At 43.1% G+C, this 16,852-nt stretch overlaps 1 protein-coding gene across 2 annotated transcripts in view; it reads right to left on the bottom strand.

Moving 5' to 3' along the window:
- Window positions 1-10,371, bottom strand: part of ACLY (ATP citrate lyase) — a 63,296-nt gene extending 52,925 nt beyond the window's left edge. For both annotated transcript variants that reach the window (XM_079949320.1, XM_079949321.1), the window contains exon 1: window positions 10,208-10,371. The gene's annotated coding sequence lies outside the window, so the exon portion shown is untranslated. The remainder of the gene's footprint in view (window positions 1-10,207) is intronic.
- Window positions 10,372-16,852: the final 6,481 nt, after the last annotated feature.

The following is a 16,852-nucleotide window of genomic DNA, read 5'->3' as shown; positions in this document are numbered from 1 at the left end:
TGAGCAAGATTCCTGAGTCTCAGAAACTGCTTTGGTCACCCTATTCAGGGGGTCAGCGAAATTTTTCAACAGGGGGCTGGTCCACTGTCACTCAGACCTTGTGGGGGGCTGGACTATATTTTGAAAAAAAATAATAAATGAATTCCTATGCCCCACAAATAACCCAGATATGCATTTTATAAATAAAAGGGCACAATCTACTCATGTAAAAACAGGTCATCATATAGGGCACAGGTAGGCAAACTAAGGCCCGGGGGCCAGATCCAGCCCAATCACCTTCTAAATCCAGCCCGCGGATGGTCCGGGAATCAGTGTGTTTTACATGAGTAGAATGTGTCCTTTTATTTAAAATGCATCTCTGGATTATTTGTGGGCCATAGAAATTCGTTCATTCCCCCCCCCCAAATATAGTGTCCCCCCCAAAGGTCTGAGGGACAGTGGACCAGCCCCCTGCTGAAAAAGTTTGCTGACCCCTGCCCTACACTCTCTGGTTACCAGCACAGGATCTTAAAATCTGCATAAGGAGCTTTCACAAAAGTATTTCTTTTATATTTATAATTTTTATGAAATTTTCTGTTTTACAATTTAGAATATTCATTTAAGCAACCTTAAAATGTCAGTGACTTCTCTTCTTCTCTTTCCATGGTTCATTTCGCAAATCATAAATCCCTGCATTTTTTACATAAACTAAACCACTCAGTATTCCATTATTACATTAATCAAAACTTGTGCACACTGCTGAATTTATCTTAATGCTGCCAGCACAATTCGCCCCCCATATATTCAATAAACATTTTTCAATCTTCTTCAAACGTATGTTCTTCTTGTTCTCTTATTCCAGGCTTCCTCAACCTCGGCCCTCCAGATGTTTTTGGCCTACAACTCCCATGATCCTAGCTAGCAGGACCAGTGGTCAGGGATGCTGGGAATTGTAGTCTCAAAACATCTGGAGGGCCGAGGTTGAGGAAGCCTGTCTTATTCTGTATGTTAGGTCTGCAAGCTGCACATATTCCATCAGCTTAAGTTGCCTTTCTTCTTTGGTTGGGACCTCGCTTCTTTACCATCTTTGGGCTAACAAAACCCGGGCCGCAGTAGTGGCATACATAAATAACCTTTTTGGACACCTGGGAATTTCAATCTGAATTATCCCCAACAAAAAGGACTCTGGATTGTTTTGGAAAAGTACTTTTAAACATTTTTTTCCAATTCATTATGAATTATTTCCCAGCACTCTTTTACCCTTTTACAGATTGCCACATTTCAGTTGCTTTCACAAAAGTCTTCATGCAAAACAGCCGTCTAAGTGTCTGCTTTTGCTGAGTAAAATTCTGTCTGCCTCTGACCAAATTTGTAACATTAATATGCGCCATCGCTCCACAGCAGCTTCCCCCCTGGCATCCATCAAAAAGGATAACTTTTTTCTTTGGGGGGGAGGGGGGTTTGCAGAGAAGCGCAAACAGAAAATGTTCTAAGAGCAGATAAATAAAATGCAAGCACCGCTAGCAAAACACTTACGTGAGCTAAGTCATACAGGGGAGAGGTGTTCGGTTTAGGTTCCCTGAAAGTGGGTCCAGGAATGACCATGCACTTCTATGGATTAAATGGGAAATGGACTGGAGGAATTGCTATTGTCTTCCTGCTCTCATAAATTACCGTATTTTTTGCACCATAACATTCACTTTTTTCCTCCTAGAAAGTAAGGGGAAATGTCTGTGTGTGTTGTGGAGTGAATGCCTGCGGGTGGGATCTGCTGCAGTCGTGAGCAGAGGGTCCATGGTTCCCCTTCCTTCCCTCTTCCATGGTTACAAAGCATGGATCCACATGGATCCTCAGGATTTTTGCATTGGGCTACTCTAAACTCACTGTCAGATCACATGTCTGTGGCCACAGCATGAACCACAAAAATCATATATCCACTATTTTGTTTAGAATATTTTTTTTCTTGTTTTCCTCCTCTAAAAACTACGTGCGTGTAATGGTCTGGTGCGTGTTATAGAGCGAAAAATACGGTAATATGCTTCATCACTCTGGGGCAATCTCCCCATTGGTGCTCAGCATACAATAAGGTTTTATTTTTAAAAGAAATAAAAAAAAACCAAATTAAAGCAAGACGACAAAATGCCACATCAACCATAAATATTCAAAGCCTTCCTCAAGTAGCTGTCAAATGCACAGGAAGGACTACATATCCTTGTTCTGCTTGCCTGATCTCAGGCAGAACAGCTGCCATTCTCAACGGGGGTTTCGACTCCACAAAAAGGTGTAACAGCTGGCAAGTTGCCTTGTGTAACAGACAGGAGGCCAGCTCAGCCAAAGCGTGGCTACGTCAGCAGTTGAGCTTCCTCCGTCACTTTTGCCCCTCTGCAAATACTGGGAACAGGATCTTGGCTTGCAAAAGGATTGGAATATTAAATATTGCCCAATACCTAATTGCTGAAACATTCCTTTCCCCGATGCAATTGAACATTTTCTCCCTAACAAACAAGGCAAGCCTTACAATAACCTTTCCTACGCCCTACAGGTAGAGCCAATCAGCAGGTATAAACCAGGTTTAGAAACAGTGTTAGGAACTCAAGATATACTGTATAAGTTAGGCGCCAAATGGCTCCTTAAACCATGGTTACAGTCGCCCAAATGGAATGTCCGGTTGCCATCTTGGGGCCAGGTGGCTCTCAAGTCTTGGATTTTCAAACGATGAACTGGCTGTGATTGATTATCAGTTCAACACCTGGCTGATTCAGAAGACAACCTTGAACTAAGTTAAGAGCTTGGAGAACTTAAAGAAGACAAGTCACTTGATCCCATTCCAACCTATTTTTCTTAATGGTGATACAGACCATTCATAATGTAGGGCAGAGGGGTAGGGTAAATGAAGACAAACAACAACGATTAACTATAACGTTGTTCCCTGCTCAGGCTGCACAGAAAAAAGCATTTTTGTTCCTGAAATTCATTCTGTTGTTTTCTTTTTAAATGATATTTTATTAATTTTACAAAAGAAAGAATTTACAATAAAACAATAAACATCAAAACATCAACAAACACCAACATTCAAACAACAAAAACAAACAATCAAAACATAACCAAAAAAGGGAAAAAAGTATAGTATTACACACCTAAGAAAACTTTAAGAAAAATTTAACATAAAAAGGAAAAAGAAAAAAAAACTCTTTTCAAATTCATATCCTTCATAACCTTATTTTCTGACTTCCACCCGCAGTCCTTTCTTGTATTCCACTTTAAATTTAATTCAGCAAATTCATTTTTATTAGTTTTATCCTTTAAAAATTCCTTCAGATATTATATTATTCAGATTTTCGTCCAATATCTATCCCTTCTTTCATACTCTTATTTATCTTATTCACTTGAACCTCTTCGTTTCATTTCAGTGTCCTCAACATTCAAAAATTTTACAATGTTTTTGTAGATCGTTTTTAAACTTCTTCAAATCTTCTTCCACCTGCTCTTCTCCTTGATCTCGTATTCTGCCAGTCATTTCTGCCATTTCCATGTAATCCATTACTTGCATCTGCCATTCTTCCAAGGTCGGTAGATCTTGTGTCTTCCAGTGCTTTGCGATAAGAATTCTTGCTGCTGCTGTGGCATACAAAAATAAAGTTCTATCCTTCTTTGGCACCAATTGGCCGACCATGCCCAGGAGAAAGGCCTCTGGTTTCTTCAGGAAGGTATATTTAAATACCTTTTTCATTTCATTATATATCATCTCCCAGAAAGCCTTAATCCTTGGGCACGTCAACCAAAGGTGAAAGAATGTACCTTCAGTTTCTTTACATTTCCAGCATTTGTTATCGGGCAAATGGTAAATTTTAGCAAGCTTGACTGGGGTCATGTACCACCTATACATCATTTTCATAATATTCTCCCTTAAGGCATTACATGCCGTAAATTTAATTCCAGTGGTCCATAACTGTTCCCAGTCAGCAAACATAATGTTATGTCCAACATCTTGTGCCCATTTAATCATAGTAGATTTCACTGTCTCATCCACAGTATTCCATTTCAACAGCAGGTTATACATTCTTGATAATATCATAGCATTTGGTTCTAACAATTCAGTTTCTAATTTTGATTTTTCCACCTAGAAGCCAATCTTTTTATCTAAATTATAGGCCTCTCTTACTTGAAAATAATGTAACCAATCTCGCACCTTGTCTTTAAGTTTTTCATAACTCTGCAATTTCAGTTTATCACCCTCCTGCTCCAAAATTTCCCAGTACCTTGGCCAGTTATTCTCCATGTTAAGTCTTTTGATGGCCTTTGCCTCCATTGGCTCATTCTGACTGTGCAGATAAAACGTAACTGATAGAATTCTACAGGATGTGTGTATGAAAACAGTCAAGAACCAATGATTCCCAGGCATGCACCTCCAGATAGTGGAGATGTCAGGCACTATCCTGGAGCCCATGCATATTCACTTTGTTGCAAGGGGCCAAAGGGACACGGGTGGTGCTGTGGTCTAAACCACAGAGACTAGGGCTTGCCGATCAGAAGGTCGGCGGTTCGAATCCCCGCGACGGGGTGAGGTTCCGTTGCTCGGTCCCTGTTCCTGCCAACCTAGCAGTTCGAAAGCACATCAAAGTGCAAGTAGATAAATAGGTACCACTGTGGTGGGAAGGTAAATGGTGTTTCCGTGCGCTGCTCTGGTTCGCCAGAAGCGGCTTAGTCATGCTGGCCACATGACCCGGAAGCTGTACACCGGTTCCCTCGGCCAATAAAGCGAGATGAGCGCCGCAACCCCAGAGTCGTCCGCGACTGGACCTAACGGTCAGGGGTCCTTTTACCTTTTAAATTTGAACACTGATAGCCCCCCATATGCTGCCAAACTAAATGGTTAGACAACCATTGCAGAACCTCCAATAAGTTCCTAAAGCTGTAATTCTATACTCACTTACCTGGGAGTAAATCCCATTGAAGCCAACAGGACTTACTTCTAGGTAAACATGTACAGGATTACCTGGCAAGGAACCACTAAGCACCCGGGAATATAGCTTGAAAACCGCTATTCTAGATCAGTACCTGTTCTACCTGATTGATGTAAGAGTTCCATCACAATAAACATATTGCAAGGTCTTTAAAATTATTGTTTGGACCAATAAATAATAAAAATCATGACAAATACCACGTGTTTCTAGACTTACTGATGCATCTTGTAGTGCGGACTGATAATAAAAGGCAGGTAGGCACCTGCTTCATCCCAAAGTCCTGGACAGATAATAGTAAATTTAACACACAAAAAGAAGGAGTGTCTTAAGAATTCTGGTTAAAGCACAGAAAATAATGCAAATGTTAAGAAGTGCTCCATCCTCTACTTCCTTCACTCACAGTTTCCCCAACATCTAGACCATAATGACCACCACCCAGCCGATCAAAATGGAAACACCCCATAAGAAACTAACCAGTTGTATTCAGCCAGTTTGAGTCTGCAGTGACAGTTTAGCCGACACTTAGGAAGAAGGACAACAGAGCTAACCTCAATTCCTATCCACTGTCTCCTGTATACAGATAAGGAGAGCAAAGCAAGATATTAAGTGTCCATTGTTGCCCAAGACAAAGAAAGCATCAGACTTGGTATTCAGGAAGACTTTGTGTCTGTAACGTAAGAGCACTGCACCCATAAGGGCCCTGTTGCATCAGACCAAAAGCTCAGAGCATGAGGCTGATAATATCAAGGTTGCAAGTTCAATCACCATAAGGTAAAGGTAAAGGTAAAGGTACCCCTGCCCGTACGGGCCAGTCTTGACAGACTCTGGGGTTGTGCGCCCATCTCACTTAAGAGGCCAGGGGCCAGCGCTGTCCGGAGACACTTCCGGGTCACGTGGCCAGCGTGACATCGCTGCTCTGGCGAGCCAGAGCCGCACACGGAAACGCCGTTTACCTTCCCGCTGGTAAGCGGTCCCTATTTATCTACTTGCACCCGGAGGTGCTTTCGAACTGCTAGGTTGGCAGGCGCTGGGACCGAGCAGCGGGAGCGCACCCCGCTGCAGGGATTCGAACCGCCGACCTTTCGATCGGCAAGCCCTAGGCGCTGAGGCTTTAACCCACAGCGCCACCTGCGTCCCTTAATCACCATAAGAGACAGCTGTATATTCCTGCATTGCAGGGGGTTGGAGTCTATGGTTCTACGATCCTGTTCTCACGGCCTATGGAAAGCCCGCAATGAGGGCATGAGGACTAAAGCACTTTCCCCAGGAACGGGTCTTCAGACGAGACAGTCCACAGCCATTGCAAGGGATCAGATATGGACCGACGCACAGGGCTCAGTGCCCTAGCACTGATTAGCTATCCACACTGGTTCCTAACAGAACTCGCGTTAAAGTCCTTCCTCTTCTCTACCACCTAATCCCTTGACCTTAATTCTCCCGTTGGACAATTGGGGCAAAAGCACTGAAATGACACTGACCAAGAAGCTTAAGAAGCACAACAGATCACCACTGTTACACCAAATGTTATGCCATCCGACTGCAGAAGTATCCAGGTTTTTAAAAACTGTAATTTCTACAAGCGTGTGCCACCTTCAGAAGGCAGGCAAACCACAGACAGGGCTATGCAGCCCAGCCAACCCAAGTAATCTGCCCTCTTTGCTTTGTAAAGAAAGTTCAATGGGTACTTAACAGACAGGTCTCGTTCTGGATTAGCGGAGGATAGTGGGTGGGAAGGTGCCAGCCAAGGCACAAAAACACTGATCAAGATCAGCTTTCCCCATTATTCACTCTGATTTATTAAAGAAGCCAACACATGGCTTCAAACAGGCTGAGTCTGTCATTTTTGTGCTTTCGTAACACAGGTCATACCTGAAATCTATGGCTGCAATCCGTCTTTGATTGGAGTCAGTGAAAGATGACATGAGGCGAGGGAGAGGAAAACCAACAAACCATGGATTTCAATGGAGCCTGCCTACATTCTTATTTTTTCCCACTTTTAAATAACACACATGTGTAAAGAGCTGCTCAGTTGCACAGTTAAAATCCCTCATATCTGCACAGATACCACGAACCTGTGAGTTAAAAGTGCATCTTTCATCTTGCTTACAATAAGCTAAGAAAACTAAGCAGCACTTTGGGTTTGTGGGCTCTGGCTGGAACCAGTATCAGGCAGAATGTCTCAGAACACATTTTGTGCTTTTTAAAAATGGTGGTGGGAAGGAATCGTTTATATAAAGTCTCAAGCTTTTAACACTGGAATAGTCCCTCCAAACATCTCTATGGTCTGAAAACTAGAGCATTTAAACCAGAGGCTGGGAACCTGCAGTTCTCCAGATATTGCTGGGTTCCCAACTTCCATCAGCCCCAGCTAATATGGCCAATGGTCATGGATGATGGGAGTTGTAGTCCAACAACATGAGGGAACCAGGTTCCCAGCCTCTGATTTGAATGAAACAGAGCATCTCTGAAAGCTCCCAATTTGCTGCTTAAAATAAGGTCAAAACTGCACACTTACAAGAAAGCCTGGGCTGCAGTGTCGGACTTCATAACCTCATGGTTCCCTCCGGCCCCATTATTGCGTTGCTTTGGCATATGGGAAGATCAGACAAAAGTGGTGGGTCTCAGGGGGCCCAAACCCTGCGGTTTTTACATGTCTCCTGACCTACTCCTCCCCCCATTTTAAAAATATTTTAATCTTGCTTATAAGGCAGTTGGGCACCCTCCAAAGTGGCATGTTGGTAAGACTCCCCCACCCCACCCCAGCCAGCTACCAACTTATCTTGTCCAGAGGCTCCTGTACAAATAAATTAGCACTTGCAAATGTGTGTCAGCAGCCTGGGCTTAAGCACTTAGCAATAATCCTGATGCCCCTCTGATCTACAACTACAAAACCTACCCACACACTTTAGTCCAGAACATCCTTCAAAGAACTCCCAATATCATGAATTATACACTCCAGTCCTCTTTCTACAGTAAAAGAAAACAATTCACTGTTCAACTTAGAGATGTGAAATACTGATATATACCAAAAGAGCACCCAGACTTCTATAGAATAATGTTTTGGCCAGCATAATTTTCAGCTGTTTTTCTTGATTTCCCAGGTTTACATGTCAATATAACTTTGATGTCTCCGACATGATATACCAGAGGTCATCTAAGTAAAATCTCAATAATATTTACCCCCTCACCCTGAATTCTCTGTTTGGTACCTGCTTGTTTAGCCCACGTGAACTCCAACAGCAGAGAGTGGCATTGCTTCGATGGAGGCAAGATATTCATCATAGGGGCTCTGGAATATTTTGTTACCAATAACTTGCCCTTTAAATACCGTAAGCCTTCCAATTTTCTCAGACTGGATCACTGACCAATGTTCTTGCCTTTTTACTACACATAAACTCTTCCAGTAAAAAGAAAACAGTCTCTCGGGTCCTCTGAGATGGGGGTCACAACTAAGGGGGAAAGACCACATGTGGAAGCTTCCAGGTTTAATTCCCAGTGTCTCCAATTAAAAATGATCTGCCATCGCAGAGCTGTAAAAGGTATCGTGGCCCAAAACATTGGTGGACCAGCTACCAGCCAGAGGAGACAATACTAAGCCATTGTTTTGAGTCACCATGAGGCAGCTCCATATATCCTTAACAGCAAAAATAACATGGGCATTCTCAGTGGGTAGTGAAATATGTGTTTGTTTGAGTTAAAGGTTCCTGTGTCCTATGCTCTCTATCATGTTGCTGTCTTATTATTTTTTTAACATTTAGCTCATGCCAACATAACACTGTAGGACCTACAGAAAACTATCAAGAGAGAATATGATCTGCCCAGAGACAAAATGAAGTCAACAGCTGAGGCAAAATATTTGACAAAAGTGTGGCAAGGCCAGGGGAGGAGATGGTAATGATGATTTCTTAAACTTGCTAATCTCCTGTTACCTGATAAGCCTAAGGACTTACAACACCTTTCCTTAAAAGAATTAACAAAACAAAAAAAAACTCAGTAAGAACCAAAGGAAGCTTTGGCAGATGATTGATTCGATCACACCATACTGATTTCCCAGTTACATTTAGGATGGTAAGGTAAAATTTAGCAAGAATGGCATTCTATATCAAGGTATAAGATCTGTGTAGTTCAGCATCTTATTTTCCACAATGGTAGCTTTTTGGAAGCCCACAACAAGGGCACATTAAGCCCTCCTTTGTTCTGCTCCCAAACATCTCTGATGCAACACTGCCTGAGAATATGGACTCTATTTTGGCTCTTAAGACTGATATCCAGTGCCAGGTCCAAGTTCCACAAGATTTGTTAAACCTTTTAAAAGCCATCTAAAGTTATCAACCATGACCACATGTTGTGACCAAGCATTCGGTAATTTCAATATGTGCTGTGCAAGTACTTCCTTGTCTCTGATCTGAACCTGTGGCAGTCAGTTTCACTAGGTCATGCCTACATGCTAGCACTTATAAAAAGGAGGAAAGTCTCTCTTGATTCAACTTTCCATTCTTCCAAAACACACCTAAGCAGGCATCCCTTTCTCCCTCTGAAGGTCTCTGAAGTTCAAAACTTCAGACCTTCCTTTCTCCACCCAAGTCTTACCCCTTTGTCATCTTAATCCTATCAAGGGCTGATGGAACAAGCGAGACCTCCAATGTTCTTGACAATATTTCGCCCAAATAATTTGGCTGCAACCCCTCTGCGGGGGGGGGGGGGGGAGGGGCAGGGGGAGCAGACAATTCACTTCTATCCTGGTGCATAGATGTATGTATTCTCGGGAAATAAAAACAGCGATGCACTTCTGGTGCTAAGCACACGGAATGGAAGGCTAGTTATTAAAATTGTGCCAAGTGCATTGCGTTTAAAGAAAAAAAGTTTAACAACCAAGATTTACACTCAGGTTTAATGAGAAAACCGAGCAGGCATTTGCCCCGATGACTTTACAATCTAAAACTAGCAATAGGTAAACTCACTGGGGTGAAGGGGCCCTGCTTTTCTCTAGGACCTCTTGCAGGGATGCTGGGGTGGGGAGAAAGTGATGGGTCCCTGGTCGTTCTCGAACAATGCTCCTCTAAAATCATTTCTTCCCCGCTCCCCTTGACAGCCCAGGAGATGCAATGATATATATATATATATATATATATATATACTCCTATTGCATCCATGCGGAGAACGAGGCGATGGAAATAAACAGATGCATTTATTCATTTGAGTTTGCATTATTATTATTATTATTATTATTATTATTATTATTATCAATGTCTCCCTCCCCTTACCTTTGCTGCAAAGTGCCTTGTCCTTCTTCCCTCCCCCGGGCCTTTCCCAACTTCGGAAGCTGCTGCTCCCCGCTGCTGCTTTCTTGTCGGAGTCTTTCTCTCTCCCCTCGCTTCCCGTCGCCTTCCCCTCTTTTGGGCTCACTCCTCCTTCTCTGCCTCTTCTCATATGGCTAGATGCACTCCCGGCCCTGCCATTGGGCAGCATGGCCCCCACGTGCTGCTTGCCTGAGCGATGCCTGACTTCGCCCATTGGCTCACCGCCCGCGAGCTGAACACGGGATGCTTGGCGGCCGGGGATGCTTGGGGAGGAGGAGTTGCAAAGGCTTCTGGGAGCTGTAGTTTTCCCTATCTGCCGGCTCCCACTTCCCTTACTGTAACTTAACAAGACGGGTGTTTCATACCCTCCAACATTTCTCCGCTGAAAATAGGGACTTCCCATTCCAGAATGATAATTTTACTATTTATACCCCACACGTTTTATTGAGTTGCTCCAGCCGCTCTGGGCAGCTTCCAACATATATAAAAACATAATAAAACATGAAACTTTTTTTTTAAAAAAAAAACTTCCTTACACAGGATTGCCTTCAGTCGGCTGGGATAACTCCATAACCCTCCAACATTTCTCCAATGAAAAATAGCGACGTCCTAAGGAAAAGTGGGACATTCCAGGATCAAATCAGAAACCGGCTTCTCTAAATCAGGGATGTCCCTGGAAAATAGGGACACTTGAAGGGAGGCTAAGCAACCACATTTCGATTTTATTTAAAATAATGTAAATGGGTTACCATGGGCGTAGCCAGGATTTATGCTGAGGGGGCAAGACACCTATCAGCATCCTCCATCCAGGTCTGCCGAGCAGATTTGGAATGAAATGTCTCAAGAACAGTTCTAAATTACTTCCTTTTGACCCCAAGCGCTCAGAAAAATCTGTCAAAATCTTTCCACAATTTCTACTTTTATTTAAGTATTATTTATTTGTTTGTTTGTTTGATTGATTGATTGATTGATTGATTGATTTGGAGGGGGGCAGCCTGCCCTCCTGCCTCCCCTGAGGTTACGCCATGTGGGTTACTATTAATTTTTTGTTAAAGTGAAATTATCATTTTTTTAAAAAAAAGTGGAAACTGAATACTGGGGGTTTGACTAGATGACCCTTGGGGTACCTTCCAACTCTGCAACAGGGGTGGACTTGGTAATAGGGCACCCTAAGCAAGGACAAAATTTGGCAGCCCTCTCCCCCAGATTTTTCTTATTTTCACAACAATTCCTTTTGTTACAGTTTTCCCCCCTGTTAACTTGTATATCTATCCATATAAATATAGGTTTTAAAATTATTATTATCATTATTATTATTTTACTTATATATTTACCCCTATAAATACAGGTTTTTTAATTATTATTGTTATTTTGTACCCCCTTAGCTCGGTGCCCTGTGCAGGGAACCACCCACACCACCCTACATCTGGTGCTGCTCTGCAATTTTATGATTCAAATGTATAATTATGTTTATAAAATGGGTCACTATAGGCTCATGCAGAAGATAGAGTTCCTTGGAACACGTGGCAAGTCCCAGTGCTTCTGAGAACATTTCCCCTTATCAGTTTATAATTTTGGCTGCAATTGTGCAGCATACAATTTCTGATTATTATTCATATATTTGTTTTATCTATGTATTTTATTCATCAGATGGCGGACACAGGGCCAGCCCCACCATTAGTCAGAGTGAGGCAGCTCTCAGGTTGCAGCGGAAATTCTGGCCCACCATCAGTAGAGGAGGTGCCATCTTGTCCTTTTGCCTCAGGCAGCAAAGTGTATTGGGCAACCACACAGTTATTGACTGTAGGATGCCCAGGCCTAACACCCACCTGTTCCTTGGTGAAAACTTTATTAATCTCAGCCCAAACTTCCAATTTAAGACTCCTCCACACTGCCTTTTATCCAGCTGCTCTCCCTTGGGAAAAGCCACTCTTTAGTGCTCAATCGGAACAATTGGCAATCTGGATTTCCAGCTGAACACTAAAGAGGGGGTTTAAGGAGCAGGCAAGTGGAAGTGTGAACGAGCCCTTAGAAAACAGGTATCTAGAACAAATTTTGGAGGCTATGAGCACCACTGGAGATCCTCCAGCACAATAAGATTCGGTGGAAGCCCCAGTACACCAAAACAGAATGTCCGATATGCCACTGCCCAGGCAGAGGTGCTGGCAGAACAACTCAAGATATGCATGCTGGTGAAACAGGTTAAAAGGTGCAGAGTCACTGGCAGGGCATGAACTGCACTGGGGAAGATCACACATGTGCAATATCCTGTACCCCTTCAATTCAGAGCCCTGACACTATCAGTGGCACAACTTTATTTGAGACCAACTGATTGATTGATTGAATTTATATACTGCCTTATACCCGGAGGTCTCAAGGCAGTTCACAGAAAAAAATCACAATATATAAAATAAAAATAAAAACAATAACCCTATAACACCCCCCCCCCAAAAAAGAGCTGCATTTTAAAAGGGCATGGGATGTCAGATCAGGTAAACCAAAGGTCTGGTTAAAAAGGAATGTTTTTGCCTGGCACCCAAAGGTGTGCAATGAAGGCGCCAGGCAAACTTCCCTGGGGAGAGCATTCCACAGATGGGGAGCCACTGCAGAGAAGGCCCCGTTCTCGTGTTGCCACCCTCTGGACCTCTCAGTAAGGAGGCACACGAAGAAAAGCCTCAGAAGACGATCTCAGGGTCCAGGTAGGTTCATATGAAAAGCGGCGGTCCATGAAGTATTGCGGTCCTGAGCGGTTTAAGGGTATTGACTTTTATTTATCTAAACAATTCATATACCGCTGAACTACAATTGTTTCTAAGTGGTTCATAATGTTACAATATATTTAAAAAGTACAGGAAACTTCTCTCCCGCTGGCTTCCCTCCCATTCCCTTGCCCCTGGGAGCATGTGTGCATTTGTTTGTATGCATTAGCCATCCCATTTTTTCAATAAATGGTGCCTACAAGGAAATTGGAAGGAATCCTTTTGTATGGATTTGATCCAGCAACACCCTGAGAACAAACAGTGTTCCTTTTCCTTGCTGCTGCTATTCCTGCTACCTGATTTTTATGTCTTCTTTGTATAGTATTTTTTTGGGAGGGGGGAGTAACCTTTTTTTACCCTTCGGTGTGGTTCAAACCAACAATTTCCTGACCGTTGCTGCTTTAACAGCCTGTGGCTAGTTGTCTATATTTCTTGCATATTAGGGTATGTGGCAATGTGAATACTGGCTTGACCAGATGGGCTCCCTCTATTCCTGCATGGCGCATGGGTGGCAGTGAGATCCCTGGCTGGTGTGCTGTAACATGTTTCCAAATATGCTAGTGTGTGTGTGTGTGCTTTTTAATCTGTTTTTGTGTTTTCCAGTTCTGTATTTCCCCCTGGCCTGAGCACACATTAGATATGGCAGCTGTTTTGCCAGTGCAGTACAGTGGTACCTCGGGTTACAGACACTTCAGGTTACAGACTCCACTAACCCAGAAATAGAACCTTGGGTTAAGAACTTTGCTTCAGGATGAGAACAGAAATTGGGCGGTGATGGCGCGGCGGCAGCAGGAGGTCGCATTAGCTAAAGCGGTACCTCAGGTTAAGAACAGTTTCAGGTTAAGAACAGACCTCCAGAACGAATTAAGTTCTTAACCCAAGGTACCACTGTAGTGGTATATCTCCAGTCCTGGAATAATATATGATTCCCATTTTGTACACATTGTGCAGAATGCCTTTCATTCACTACTAACCACAAATTAACCCTACACATTTTGGTGCAGGTGAGATAATCCTGTTTCAGTTTTGTAGGGAAATCTCCATGATGTTAATTTGTGTAAATGAACTGGCCAGTATTGATGCCCAATCGTCTCGATAGATTTCAGACACCTTTCTGTTGCAATTGAACTGCTGGTCTGCTGCTTCCTTACCATCTCCTCTGTGTATTTTTTTAACTTGAAAGGCCTTCACCATGCGATTCTAGTCAATTAGTTATCCCAGAGTATCTCCACAAATAGCTAATAAGATTTGGCTGTGTGACGGAGTGCAAGCAAAGCCCTCATATTATGCTCACTCTGCCTGTGTTCTGGAGAGGAGAGTGTGTCCCCATTGCCAAGGCAACCCAGCCAATATGCCCTGACTTGTGGTGTTGCACTAGCAGTTTTATTACCCATCAGTGCAGCATAATTAGGCTTTGTCTCGATTTAGCTCTAGTGGTACATAACGCATGACTTGTTGCCTCTGAGCTCAGGCAAGCATCCACAGTAATGACATCCAGGTGTCTCTTAAAAACACCTTTGAGCTCCCAGGCCTTTGCTGGTGCTTGATCTCAGTACATTAGATTTTGTTTTACTCTGTCCTAGTTCTTCAGTCCCCTTCATGGATCACTGCCTTGCCGTGGCGAAGGGGCTTGAAGAACTCAGAGAAGCTATGAACTATGCCGAGCAGGGCACCCAAGATGAACAGGTCATAGTGGAGAGTTTTGACCAAACGTGATCCACCTGGAGGAGGAACCGGTAAGCCACTCCAGTATCCCTGCCAAGAAAACTCCATGGACAAAGACAACAGGCATATAAAAGTTATGACGCTGGAAGATGAGCCCCTCAGGTCGGAAGGCGTCCAACATGCTACTGGGGAAGAGCGGAGGGCAAGTACAAGTAGATCCAGAGCTGATGAAGCGGCTGGGCCAAAGCCGAAAGGACGCTCAGTTGCGGATATGCCTGGAAGCGAAAGGAAAGTCCAATGCTGTAAAGAAAAATATTGCATAGGAACCTGGAATGTAAGAACCATGAACATGGGTAAGTTGGAGGTGGTCAAAAATGAGATGGCAAGAATAAATATTGACATCCTGGGCATCAGTGAACTAAAATGGACGGGAATGGGTGAATTCAGTTCGGATGACCATCATATCTACTACTGTGGGCAAGAAACCCGTAAAAGAAATGGAGTGGCCCTCATAGTCAACAAAAGAGTGGCAAAAGCTGTACTGGGATGCAATCTCAAAAATGATAGAATGATCTCGATACGAATCCAAGGCAGACCTTTTAACATCACAGTAATCCAAGTTTATGCACCAACTACTGGTGCTGAAGAAACTGAAATTGACCAATTCTATGAAGACTTACAACACCTTATAGAAGTGACACCAAAGAAGGATGTTCTTCTCATTATAGGGGATTGGAATGCTAAAGTAGGGAGTCAAGAGATAAAAGGAACAACTGGCAAGTTTGGCCTTGGAGATCAAAACGAAGCAGGGCAAAGGCTAATAGAGTTCTGTCAAGAGAACAAGCTGGTCATCACAAACACGCTTTTCCAACAACACAAGAGACGACTCTACACATGGACATCACCAGATGGGCAGCATCGAAATCAGATTGATTATATTCTCTGCAGCCAAAGATGGAGAAGCTCTATACAGTCAGCAAAAACAAGACCTGGAGCTGACTGTGGCTCAGATCATCAGCTTCTTATAGCAAAATTCAAGCTTAAACTGAAGAAAGTAGGAAAAACCACTGGGCCGGTAAGATACAATCTAAGTCAAATCCCTTATGAATACACAGTGGAAGTGAGGAACAGGTTTAAGGATTTAGATTTGGTGGACAGAGTGCCTGAAGAACTATGGATGGAGGGGCTCGTAACATTATACAGGAGGCAGCAACGAAAACCATCCCAATGAAAAGGAAATGCAAGAAAGCAAAGTGGCTGTCCAATGAGGCCTTACAAATAGCGGGGGAGAGAAGGCAAGCAAAATGCAAGGGAGATCGTGAAACATACAGGAAATTGAATGCAGATTCCCAAAGAATAGCAAGGAGAGACAAGAAGACCTTCTTAAACAAGCAATGCAAAGAAATAGAGGAAAGCAATAGAATGGGAAGTACCAGAGATCTGTTCAAGAAAATTGGAGATATGAAAGGAACATTTCGTACAAAGATTTCCATAATAAAGGACAAAAGTGGAAAGGACCTAACAGAAGCAGAAGACATCAAGAAGAGGTGGCAAGAATACACAGAGGAATTATACCAGAAAGAAACGGATGTCTCATATACCCCAGGTAGTGTGGTTGCTGACCTTGAGCCAGACATCCTGGAGAGTGAAGTCAAATGGGCCTTAGAAAGCACTGCAAATAACAAGGCCAGTGGAAGTGATGGTATTCCAGCTGAACTATTTAAAATTTTAAAAGATGATGCTGTTAAGGTGCTACACTCAATATGCCAGCAAGTTTGGAAAACTCAGCAGTGGCCAGAAGATTGGAGAAGATCAGTCTACATCCCAATCCCAAAGAAGGGCAGTGCCAAAGAATGCTCCAACTATCGCACAATTGCACTAATTTCTCACGCTAGCAAGGTTATGCTTAAAATTCTACAAGGAAGGCTCAAGCAGTATGTGGACCGAGAACTCCCAGAAGTGCAAGCTGGATTTAGAAGAGGCAGAGGAACCAGAGACCAAATTGCAAACATGCGCTGGATTATGGAGAAAGCTAGAGAGTTCCAGAAAGACATTTACTTCTGCTTCATTGACTATGCAAAAGCCTTTGACTGTGTCGACCATGGCAAACTATGGCAAGTTCTTAAAGAAATGGGAGTGCCTGATCACCTCATCTGTCTCCTGAGAAATCTCTATGTGGGACAAG

Source organism: Podarcis cretensis (assembly GCF_951804945.1).
Source record: "Podarcis cretensis genome assembly, chromosome: 13".
In the NCBI taxonomy this organism is placed as follows: domain Eukaryota; kingdom Metazoa; phylum Chordata; class Lepidosauria; order Squamata; family Lacertidae; genus Podarcis; species Podarcis cretensis.
The sequence above is the reverse complement of the archived record's forward strand: the minus strand, read 5'-3'. Positions and strand labels throughout refer to the sequence as shown.